The 12,514-nt window shown below is 39.6% G+C and overlaps 1 non-coding gene across 1 annotated transcript; it reads left to right on the top strand.

Annotated features, from left to right (window-relative positions):
- Positions 1 to 6,883: 6,883 nt before the first annotated feature.
- On the top strand, positions 6,884 to 6,965 carry Trnas-uga (transfer RNA serine (anticodon UGA)). Its single transcript has one exon. It is a non-coding gene; the product is annotated as a tRNA-Ser (tRNA).
- Positions 6,966 to 12,514: the final 5,549 nt, after the last annotated feature.

Genomic DNA, 12,514 nt, shown 5'->3' on the forward strand with positions numbered 1-12,514 from the left:
CCCAGTGTGTGACCAATACATAGCCATTTCCTTCTCCGCACTTCACAGGAAATCTCGACCTCACATATATAATATATATACTTATATACAGGGGGATACCGATGACCGGGTAGGAGACCAATTCATTCCCTTTCCTGGCAATCTCATCAGAAATTTCATTTACCTCTATGTTCCTATGTCTGGAATCCAGTTCAGAAAAATGTTACTTCATCTCTGCTTTTCAGGAGATGTCTAGTTTGGATATGCATCATGGCGTCGTCAGAGCCTTGATTGCAACTCGATTATCGGAGAAAATATTTAAATCTCGCTCGCTCTCACAATGATTTTACAAGTTACAAAGATTTTCACAACCATATCGTGCTCATAGTGCCCTACAAGCGGAAACGATTGCTTACTTGGACTCTCGGGTTACGAGAGAGACCTTGCAATCTACAAGATTCTCCGAAACTGAGCAACCATACTACAGTTTGAACCTGCCCCTCTCAGAATTTTTGCTTTTTCTTAATTAAAAAAATAATAGTTACGTGAACGAAGATTTTCGAACAACAGTGAGATAAAAAATCGAAGGGAAAAGCCCACTCTTCACCCCTCCACCAGTGATACGTTATGTGAATGATATACACCGCAGATCAACTGTTTTCGAGATGCCTCCGGGGACTCCTTATCATTCGCTTAATGGAAGTTAAGGTCAAAATTAAAATTGATGTCTGCCAGCTACTCCCATTTTGTAATCACTTTTTGTGTGGGAAATTGAATACTTTCTGGGTTAGTTTAAATTTTATTTAAATAAAAAAAAAAAAAAATAGAAGAAATTCCTACAAATATTGGTAATGGTAATGGTTGTACGGGTCATGTTAAGGCCTTTATGCAGGCTAAATTGATCGATTGTGCGCTTCTGTGCTTAGTTTTAATTATTCAGTATTGGAAGGAATCGAACCAGCTCTTAAGGAGGGAGCATTTCTAAATCTTCAGCCTCTAGTAGGTGCGATCCCAGGATTCTGTGTCTGCTGTGACGTTACGCTTTACAGTTGGTGATTAAGTGTTCCATGGACTCCTCTTCATCACAGTTTATTGCAGGCAAAGCGACCTGTACATAAGTGCTCCACAGAGTAATATGAGGAACCTTTTGTCTAGGGTTAAATAAGATTTTGCTCTGTTGGTATTAAAGGTCAAGTACTTTTTGGAATGATTTAGGCCGTTTGTGCTGTTTCAATATTCCTTGGTTTCCTGTTTTAGGTTATTTTTGTTAGAGCCAAAAAATGAGGTTGGTCCAATAGGGGGCCATTCAGGCTCTCTTTTGGCTTAAAGTCTTGATTAAAAAAAAACTTCTCACAAATACTTAATCCCCATTAGCCATATTCCTCTAAATTGCATACAAAATAGATAATAGCGAATACGAATCACGCATGGAAGCCATAGCAATGAATAGCGAAGAGTTCTAAGCTCTAAACGAGGGCGATAAAAACTCGGTTTCCTTCTAATTAATTTGCTTTAACAACTGCAGATAGAAACCGAAAGTGCTAAATTCAGTTATTTTATTAGCGTCTCTTAAAAACTAATTCACTACTAAAGTCACAAAATATAAAACGCAGAAGTGACAATGAACGAAACAGTAGCAAAATAAGTAAGTATCGGGTATTTTTTTAAGAGCTTGAAAACTAAAATGATAAGCTAAAGCAGAAATATTGTTCGAATGACTTTTTTTTAATTTTTGATCTGGTAATTTCAATTTCAAGCAAGTTAGTAATTTCAAGCCATTTATTTATTGTATATAAAATCCGGCGTATTCTCGCCACCGGTGCGAGTTACATGGTTCATTCGATCAGTCAAATTAATGACCACTTTTTCCAAGAAATCTGCACAATACGAGGGCGGCATCGTTTGCTGCCATCTATCAAACGACGGCAAAACTAATTTCAGACTGCTTGATAGATTATTTAGGATTTGGCTGCTGTTCGAGTCCGACATGCTTCGTGATTTTGGCTAAGATGGAAAAAGAGCAGCATCGTTCGGTAATTCGCTTTTTCTTTTTGGATGGGCGAAAATGCGAGGAGATAAAAGCAAAGGTGGGTGCTGCCTCTGGGGAAGCTTCGCCATCTATGACCACAGTAAGATATTGGTGAAACGTGGGCGAACATCTCTTTTTGATGAGGAGCGATTAGGACGCCCGGCAGTCATGGTTACCGAGGAAATCATACGAAGAGTCCACGATATGATTCTCGTTGATCAAGGAACGAAAGTGCGCGAAGTACCAGAGGCCATAGGTGCGTCGACCGGAACGGCAATTCATAAGTACTTCACATGATAAAATATAAAAAATAAAAAATTGTCCGTCCGATGGGTGATGCGATTGCTCACAAGTAACAAGCAGTGTTTGGAACAATTTAAGAGAGATCCGAAAGAATTTGGCGTCGAGTTGTCACCGTTTATGAAACCTGGGTTCGTCATTACACACTAGAAACTTAGCAACAATCAAAACAATGAGTTTCTCTGGTGAATCTGCTCCAATGAATTCGAAGACAGTCCCATTGGCCGGAAAAGTCACGGCGACGATTTTTTGGGATGCGAATGGCGCTATCCTCAAGAATTTTTTAGAAAAAGGAAGAAGAGAACGATCACTGGGCAATACGACAGTGAGCTATTCGACCGCTTTCACAAAAAATTCAAGGAGACACGGCCGCATTCGGTGAACCACGATAAGACATCAGCACAAAAAAATTAGTTCGAGCAAGGAAGTCATCGCCGAGACAGAGGCGTATTTTAAAGAGTTCGAAAAATACTATTTTTTGGAGGGGTTAAAAAAATGGCTGTGGCGTTGGAAAAAGTGTATTTTTGGACTATGTTGAAAAATAAAAATTTTTTTTTTAAGTGAAACTTCTTAGGCGTCGCCCATCGACGAGCGAGAATGGAGAGTAAAATTTCAAGGCCATACAACGTTTTGGGCATTTTCGTTTCGCGCGAGAGAAAAAAGATATGACGTAGAGGAAAAAGAGAGAGAGAGATAGCTATACCTCATATATATCTTAGATACACTTTAGGCTATTTTTCCTGAGTTTTTCCTTGTGATTGCTAATTTCTAGTCAGAAATAACAAAACCCAATTGTTTTTTGCGTTGTTTGCTTTGTGCCTACTTTTTGATGCTCATTTCCGTTTCCTGGCGCACAATAAGGTGGCATCCCTTCCGGCGTCGGATTTATTGGTATTGCCTTGCGGTAATTTGTGCCGTTGCTGCGGTCCTGGAATCGCTGCGTTTGTGCGGGTGGTAAAAGCTCGGAGTAGTGCGCGTTGTTGCCACGCTTTGTGTCCGTCCTTTACCTACACCGGTCGACACTTCTCGGTTTTTTTTTAATTTTGTCTATTTGTATTCTCTGCAAACTTCGTGAATTTATTTAGATATATATTCTTTCTCTCATTCTCTCTCGGGTCTCTCCCTCTATCTCTGTCTGCCTTGAAAGTTTCACTTCTGTTATGCGTACTGCGCTACAAGCACTTTTTTTGAAAAAATGGTGTCATTATTTCTAACACGAGTACTTATTGAACCCCCCGTGTAAATTTAAATGAGCCCCAATCAGAAAATATTCGACGCAAACGATGGTCATTTGGCTTTAATTTTTGCACTAGCTTTATTTTAAAAGCTCCGTACGTTAAAGCGATCCATACGTAAAATTTTCCACGTAGTTGAAATACAAAGGCGAATAACGACGACAATCGACATTTCGGCTCTTCGAACTGTGAACATCGTGAACATATTTTTTTTTACATTTTTTCAAACTAAATTTCCACAATTTGAAAGCGTAGTTCTGGCTTTAACCGATTCATGATGACTTGACAAATCTTACTGAACAGAAATGCCAGCACAGTTTGCCAGTTCTCATGCAGCTAAAAAAACACCCGATACATAGTCATAAACAAGGCAATAAACACACGACGCATAAGTTTCCACCTAAAAGTACTGACTTTGTTGCCAAATGTTGTTGTGTTAAACCATTTATGTGCGATGATAAATACTTCAACCTATGCAGTTCTCCTCTGATGCATGGGAAGCAATTATTTAGTGAAAACATGTGTCAAAACAAAAACAAAAACTTCTCATGAGGTAAAATGTTTGAGATATGAAAAGCCAATTAGCGCCACAAAGTTTGAGCCGTTAATTTTGCAATGAAAATTATTCTGTTTCGCAGCATCTTTCCATTCAGCTTCCTTTCCAGATGAGCAGCCCGAAATTTAACTTGTCTGCGGGGCATAGATGGACGCTACTTAGTTAAGAGTTTTTAAGTTTTTTAAGTTGCAGATGCCAATTTATTTCTCCTCGGGAAGGTGAAAAGTTCCACTATGGTTGAGTTGGCGAAACAGACATTGAAAATATCTGGCGTCTTTTCCCACTAACTCTCATTGAATGAGATTCAAGCTGACTGAGCTTTGAGCCTTTACTGTAGTGTTTTTCAGGCTGAGATGCAGAGCCGTGATATATAAGTGGTCCAGGGAATGTGTAAGCAGACAAATGCGCGTCGGCTCTTCCAAGTTGAGTAGAAGACAGAAGTAGATATTACCAACAGGTGAACTAATTTGAACGCTTGTAGAACTCTAGCTCATTCACTTTAGCCGTCGGTCGATCAACACTAAGCCATGTGGGGGACAACCTTATCACAACCACTGAGAGTTCCACAGGAGGAAGATAGAACTCTTGCTTAGGGTTTGTGTCTAGTTAAATATCTTCAATCTATTCTGGAGTTTAGCATCCTAAAGTTTAGCAGCCAGTCATATATACGAGGTGGCGCAAAATTGATCATCAAAGATATTATAATTTTTGCAAGTGGTGTCGCACGTCTATCATTTTTGATAGTTGCGAGGTAGATAGCTGACGTTACTTCGCCAGATTGCTCGTGTCATCGTTCCCACGACAGTCGGTTCTACGTTACCGGAACGACTCGGTTTATATCCGGCCAAATACTGTGACTCCAGCAGCATTCTTCGGTCATGTATGAGCAATTTTTGTGCTGCTACAATAACGACCACAATAATAATTGTGTCGCTTTTTTTACCAATTTTCGGTCGGTGTATTGGCGCAGCGTGAATATGGACGTCGATTTCCTAATCGTGTCGCCCCAACTGGGCAAATATTTCGGAGCTTGGCAGCTCGACTCGAGCAAATTGGAATCACGCGAGACCTTGACCCAGAAGACGGCCTTGCAATTTTGGCATCACCAGACGTAAGAAATTAATTCATTCGTAATTTAGTATCAGGTCAGTCCATGCGTATTTCAGTCAGTTCGTGCGTATTTTACCCATAATTTCTCTTTTGTATGATTTTTGAATACGAAAAATTACTCGCGGAATATAACAGAACTATTTATATTTTCTTTAATATATTGTGCATTCAACAAGTGATTTTAATCGCGTATAGAAGCACGGGCTGTTAAAAAATAAAATGGAATCTTCGAACGCGTATAAGAGGCATATTTTGTATTTTTTTTATAAAAGTGATTAAAATGCAACAACTGCTGCTGCAGAAATAAACACTCATTACGGAGAGAATACCGTGAGTGTAAGGACTGCGCAAAAGTTGTTTTTAAAATTCCGAAGTGGTAACTGCGACGTGGAGGATGCCCCGCGCGCTGGTCGTCCTGAAGTCTTTAACTCCGACGCCTTGCTCGAACTCGTGGAAGCTGAGCCAAATTTGACAGTCGATATGATAGCTCAGAGGTTAAATTCATCGAATGGAACAGTTCACAGGCAGCTGGTTCAGTTGGGAAAGGCTTCAAAGCTGGGAAAATGGGTTCCGCATAGACTTTCCGTTGCCAACCTTCAGCAGAGAGTGAATGTGTGTTCTCAGCTGCTGCAACGGCTTAAAAATGAAAGTTTTTTGAACCATATCGTTACTGGTGATGAAAAATGGGTCCTTTATAATAATCCTGTTTGCAAACGCCAATGGCTAGATTAAGATGAAACACCAGAACCGACCCCTAGAGATGGCCTTCACCCCAAGAAGATTCTCCTGTCTATTTGGTGGGATATGGCCGGTATTGTTTATTAAGAACTTCTGGAACCAAACCAGACGATAACTGCTGATTTGCTGATTATTATTCCCATCAGCTATCAAACCTGAATGAGGCACTTAAAAAAAATCAACCGTCTTTAGTGAATAGACGCAAAGTTTTGTTTAACCACGCAAGACCTCATTCCGCAAGGCAAACATTAGGAAAGCTGAACGAGCTCGGATGGAAGCTAATGCCGCATCCACCATACTCTCCAGATATTTCACCCTGTGATTATCACCTTTTCCGTGGACTTCAATCCCATATGAGTAACAAGAAGTACTCCTCAAAAGAAGCTATAAAAAGGGATATCGAAGCTTATTTTGGCTCCAAGAACAAACAATTTTTTGAGCAGGGAATTAAAAATTTGCCTAAACGTTGGGAAGACATAGTAAATAATGAAGGAAAATATATTATTGATTAATAAATACTTGAAACATCTTTCTTATTAATTTTAAAACCACCTTTAAAAAACGCGCGAACTTATGGACTGACCTGATATAAACTCATTAAATTGAATTCCAAACGCTAGATAAGCTCCACTCTGTTCTTATGTAATAATTATTTTCTGGGAGCGCGAAAAAACCAGCCAACTAATTTATAATTTTTTCTGCGCTTAGTAACAATCGCAGTTCATATTAAAGCGGCTCAAAGCGAAGCCCAAAACCTTGCAAAACGTTCATACTTGTACGTATATATGTATGTATGAGCTTTTAACAGAAAATAATTTATTTATCAGTACTAGAAAATTATTAAAAGCCATAAATTTCGTAAGCTAAAAACACACACACACACGCATACACACATACACGGTGTAAAATGAAGACTCTGTGAGGCGTTGATCAAGAGCTGCGGTGTCCGAGTGGTTAAGGAGATGGACTTGAAATCCATTGGGTTCTACCCGCACAGGTTCGAATCCTGTCCGCAGCGGAGTTTTTTTTATTCAAAATATATAAGCAAATTTTCAATACAGAAAGGTAAGCAGATTAATTCAGTAAAAAAAAAAACTTCAGTAGTGAAGTTTAAAGTTAAAGAATTATTTTAAAGAGAAATGCCTTCTAATTATAGAAGCAAGCGAACAATTCTAGTGCAGCTGAAGTAATTACGTTACTGTTTCGCCGTCGCTCTACTTTACTGTTGAATATCTGTGTGTATTTATATGTGCGTATGTATGTATGTGTGTATTTTACTAAATTTTGAGTGGCTCCTGTATTAGCTGGAGTTATCAATATAAAATTCATTATCTGTGTACCTACAATTATGCAAAAAAAAATTAAGAAGTAATATTATCAGTATAAATTAATAGAAGTAAGTGTTGCACCAGCTGCGCAATCAAATGTTAGTAACTTACCCACAATCCACATTCCGCTCTCAACATATAAAATGATCATTTATCGAGAATTTCACAGCATTGCTGATCGGAGGTGGCGAGTGGAAACTCTTGCGTTACGACCAGACCATCTGAAACAGACAGAAACCCTTATACGTCTTTCGAAACACGAACGAAGGCATATAATATCTCTTATCACCGGCTACTGCCTTTTGGGCACTCATGCACGTCGGCTCGGGCTTCCTCAAAACGACCTGTGCAGATACTGCGAGGAAGAAGATGTGGAAGTATCGAGCAGACATTTGCTGTGCAGTTGTCCCGGCCTAGCCAGAAGTCGACTCGCTCTTCTAGGCTCTCCAACAAATGACAATCTTTCAGTACTCTCGGACCTGAAAATCGAATCTCTCATAAAATTCTCGAAACGAATTAATATCTTTGACCAAAATCTATAATAAAAATCTCGGTTAGGTGGAGAAATCATATAAAATAATGAGCTCTAGGGCAACACAACGGACCCAACTTGCGGTCCATGTGGCACTCGGATGTGGGGTCACCCTTAAACCAACCAACCAAGTATTGCACCTGATTTTTCGGAATATTTTAAAAGTGAATTTCGGAATCCCGAATTCGATCCCGAAATAATTGTCTTAAAATTAGTAAAAATTGAAATACTATGTATAAGCACATTCATAATACGACGTGGGGTCCCGAGCTCGTTTCGGGATCGGAATCCCGGAATTGCTTACAGATACAACTGCCCTAAAATTAGTAAAAATTCAAACAATAGTGGGGATTTATAACTGGATACCTGGATACCGAACTTGTCTCGGGATCGAAATCCCGAAATCAATCACGAAACTCGAAATTACCCAGTAAAAATTCAAACAATATTGCATATTTAGGTATAATACGACGCCAGGGTCTCAAACACGTCTCGGGATCGGGACCTAAAATTTGTAAAAATTCAACCAATAATGCATATTAATAATATAATGCCTCGATCACCAACCTGTCCAGAGACATATAACTTTCTGAAATTCGGTAAAAATTCAAATTAACTCCTTGCCGTGCTTTAACGAGTCTTGCTCGTGATGAAAATTTTGGCCCAAACATGAATATGACGAGCCAAGCTCTTGAACGGGCCAAACGTAAATATCACGAGCCGAGGTCGTGTACAGATAGTCGGAGCAATCATAAACATCTCGACCATGGGTCGTGATTGAATGTTAGTTTCTATCTGTACGCTACCAGAGTTAGTCACGAGTAGTTTATAGTTTATATAGGGTTTTCCAATAACAGGTGTTACAGGTGAATGGATTGCGCTATCGAAAATCATTAACGATTTTTTATAGCCGGAATTGTATGGTATTAATCTGTACAACGTTTATTTTCAACAAGACGGCGCTACGTGCCACCCAAGCAACAAAACCATTGATCTTTTACGGGAAAAGTTTCCGGACCGTGTTATCTCTCGAAGAGGTGATCGCAATTGGCCAACGAGATCTTGTGATTTAACACCCTGTGACTCTTTTCTTTGGGGTTACGTGAAAGAGATGGTTTACCCCAACAGCCCAGGGTCGATTCACGACCCCAAAGATGGAATTCGTGAGGCTATCGAGAGAATAGGGCAGCCACTTTGCAATTCGGCTATGGAAAATTTCATGAAAAGAATATTGTCCTGTAAGCGGGGTCGTGGTGGTCACTTGCCTGATGTTATTTTTCACTATTACCGGCATACCTTCCCCTTTATAATGAAATAAACATCCGGTCATTTATATTAAAAAATATCATTTTTCGTTGAATAACAAAATAACCTCTCCATAAGTAATGCTTAGAAGTTGACCAACTTTTCGTTCTTCTTACTGATGACTTGCCAATTGTTATCCACTGTAGCAAACTGAAACTTCTTTACAGGGGAAATTTTTCTGGCAGTCTTCTTGTTGACCGTGGCATTATTTTCGATCATTTCCCATTGAGCCATGACCTCTCAGTCCAAACACATATCATGATGTTCTTTGGATCTGATCTTCTCGGCTTTGGCCTCCGAGTATCTCCTGGAACCATCCACTCCTTTCTTTGCTTCATATTGACGTACGAGTATAGGTACCATTTCACGTGAGTATTCGGTACAAAAAGCTCAGTCATAAGTATTGCTCCATGACCGGTGAGGTGCTGAGAAGCAATTTGAAGACGGCTTTCTTTACTTTTTTCGTTGAGTTCGTGAGGCAGCCCGGCTCCCAATTTTCCAGTAAATCCTATTGAATGAATTTGATTGAGAATTGTTTTATGAATCGCTAATTTTTTCGCCAATTCATGATTGGTTTAGGGACGCTCTTCATCGAATTCAGAAGGCCTTCCGCTGCGGGACGTATCATTGACGTCAAAGCTGCAATTTTTGAACTTTGCAAACCATTTGCGTGCTGTAGACTCGCCTGTGACACCTTCTTCATACACGTCGCAAATGTCACGGGCTGCTTCTGAAGATTTTTTGATCACGATGAAAAGCTCAAAAGATCAGGTGTCGAAAATATTGATTTTTGCCTTCTCGATATTCTAATATATTTCTAATCCTCAAAACTAATAATAAATTAAATCGCTCAAAAATACAATTGACATACATAGATTTCAAGAGGAGAAAGAGTTCTATCGAAGGAATTCTTACCCTTTGCAAAACAGCAAAAGAATCGTTGTAAAATTAAATAAAATACAAAAACGCTATGAACTTATTCCACAACCTAATATAAGAGATTTTTGAGTTATCTAAAATGCGGCATCCTGAAATTTTACTTTTTCGTAAAGAAGTGTGATCATTTATCTTTTTAGGTCATAGAAAACCATAAGGTAAAGGAGAGACAGGCCACCATTGTCACACTTTATTCTCACGTCACCAAGTAATCCTTACATAGCCGTAGAGCAGGTGTGCTTAAGTCTATGCTGGTGTAAACCCTGACTACAGTTCGGAAAATAAATCAATTGCCTGAGCAAATGATGCCCTGCCATTCACATACCTTTGAAAAGACTGGTAAAATGCATTAAATAAAACTTGCACTTTTTATTAAAAACTCTGTGTATGCATCGATATATCTATTCTACGCATATAAATATAAAGTTGCTTGCAGTGATGCCACCAATTCACCAACAATATTAATTCTCAACCTAACCAACCAACCGCCATTTCCTATTCAGCGAATGCCAACTTAGTTATTCGCAGAGTAAACACTCATACGCCCTGTCGTACGCCACTTAGCACACTTTTGCAGTAAGACAATTAATGCTGCTTGTGTAGGCACACATGTTTGCATATCTACGCATATGTATGCATGCGTGTGTGTAAATTAGGTCGTTAGTGACTGCATTAGAAATTGAATTTATAGCGTTGCTATGCGGAAAGCGTGAAAAAATTCCAAATGAAGTCCCTTACGCCAATCTATGCAATCGAATGGGCATAAATGCACTCACACATATGCATTTACATACATACATAGCTTTGCTAAATGTGTATACAAACACGCGTAGCGACTTTTGTTTTAACACTCACTTACCAATTGAACTGAAAGCGCCGACCGATGCCAGTAATTTGTCAATGGCGGGATAATTGATTTTGCGTAGCAATTGCGTGTCATGTAAATTTGCAAATGTGCATAACTGCTGTTACAAGTACAAAGTACGTAATGTGCGCGCTTATTACACACATTGTTGACTTTCATCCGTGCATGTGTGTTCCGGGTATATGTAGAAACATCAACTCAACTCCTATGGACCCAGCAGCAAAAGTTGCTAGTGATGGATTGCTCTACTATCAGTTTGCTTTGCAGCAGAGGCAGTGCGTTTTTAAAAACCTTTTTTCAATCTTGGTAATGTCCTACGAAATGTCTATTATCAGCCTATGTATCAGCATCATGCCATTTCATGAACTAGTCATTGTCTGCATCAGTCTTAGTCTATTACTGAAGTAGCTCTTAATGGGCAAAAAAAGATTGATGGCGTAAGGGCTCCAGTTCCAAACGCAATACATCTAACTTTTATACGGACGGCTCTAGAATGACTAGTGAAGTAAGCGCTCGGATAAACTGACCAGAATTCGACCTAAGGAAGTCGTATGCACTTCCTGATCACTGCGAGTATTCCAGCAAGAAAAGCTCTAATAATCTGCAAACGTCTAAAAACTTGTTACTTTAGCCCAAGAATCCAAAGATGGATGGTACATCATAATAATAAGTCCAATAATAACAGATGAAACAGTCGCTTGGGTATCGAGAGCCGCTCTCTCGACAGTGCGCACAGCGCTTAGCATGCGTGTGCATCACGGTAAGGTAATACTTGAGCTGACACCACTTCATATAGTTCTCCTCCAATCGGCCAAGCGTAGCCTGTTGAACATTACCACGGAAGGCTTTGGGAGAGAAAAAGTTATGCCATATACTAATATGCAATTGCTGAGATTGCAACTTCCACTCACCCAGCTACCCAGAGATGATATCATTCAAGTCATCAAATTCGAAAAGAAGTTCAGAGTTGAACTCGAGGATAAGTTAAACTGGAGTATCTCCGCATTTGAAAAGAAACTCCAAGAGTGTGTCCATCACTGGTACACAGATGGCTCGAAAACTCCAGAAGGCTTAGGCGCTGGAATGTATGGCTCCAAAAACAAGCGTTCTGTGCCGTGGGAAATTTACCAAGCATCTTCCAAGCGGAGATGTATTTGTTTTATTTGTTATTGTGGTGAGGGGATTTAAAATGCCTAATGCATCATCAAAGCAGTCGTCGCAGGAATGGTATGTCCAAATAGTACTAAACAAACTCTCCCTTGTTTGGTACTGTCGCCCGCTCTGGAATCACTTTCGCATTAGAGTGGTGTTCCATCTTCCTCATTACAAAGTCAATGCGTGTGCGCCTGCGTCCAGGTCCCATTTTTTCACATGGAGACTTTTCTGCGCAACTACTGGTAGTTTCTCACATTTTCTCGCTGTTTAACATCTTGTCGATTACATTTTCAGTGATTATGTATCCGACTGAGCTGTGTTCAGCGTCATCTTTGGCTGCATCATCGTATTTGCATGTGGGATGTTCGCATTTCCCTATTTTGAACAGGTATATCTGGAAATACTCGTGCTTCGAAAGCATTTTTTCTTCTCTTAATTGGCAGGTC

Source organism: Anastrepha ludens, chromosome 3, assembly GCF_028408465.1.
Source record: "Anastrepha ludens isolate Willacy chromosome 3, idAnaLude1.1, whole genome shotgun sequence".
Taxonomy (NCBI): Eukaryota; Metazoa; Arthropoda; class Insecta; order Diptera; family Tephritidae; genus Anastrepha; species Anastrepha ludens.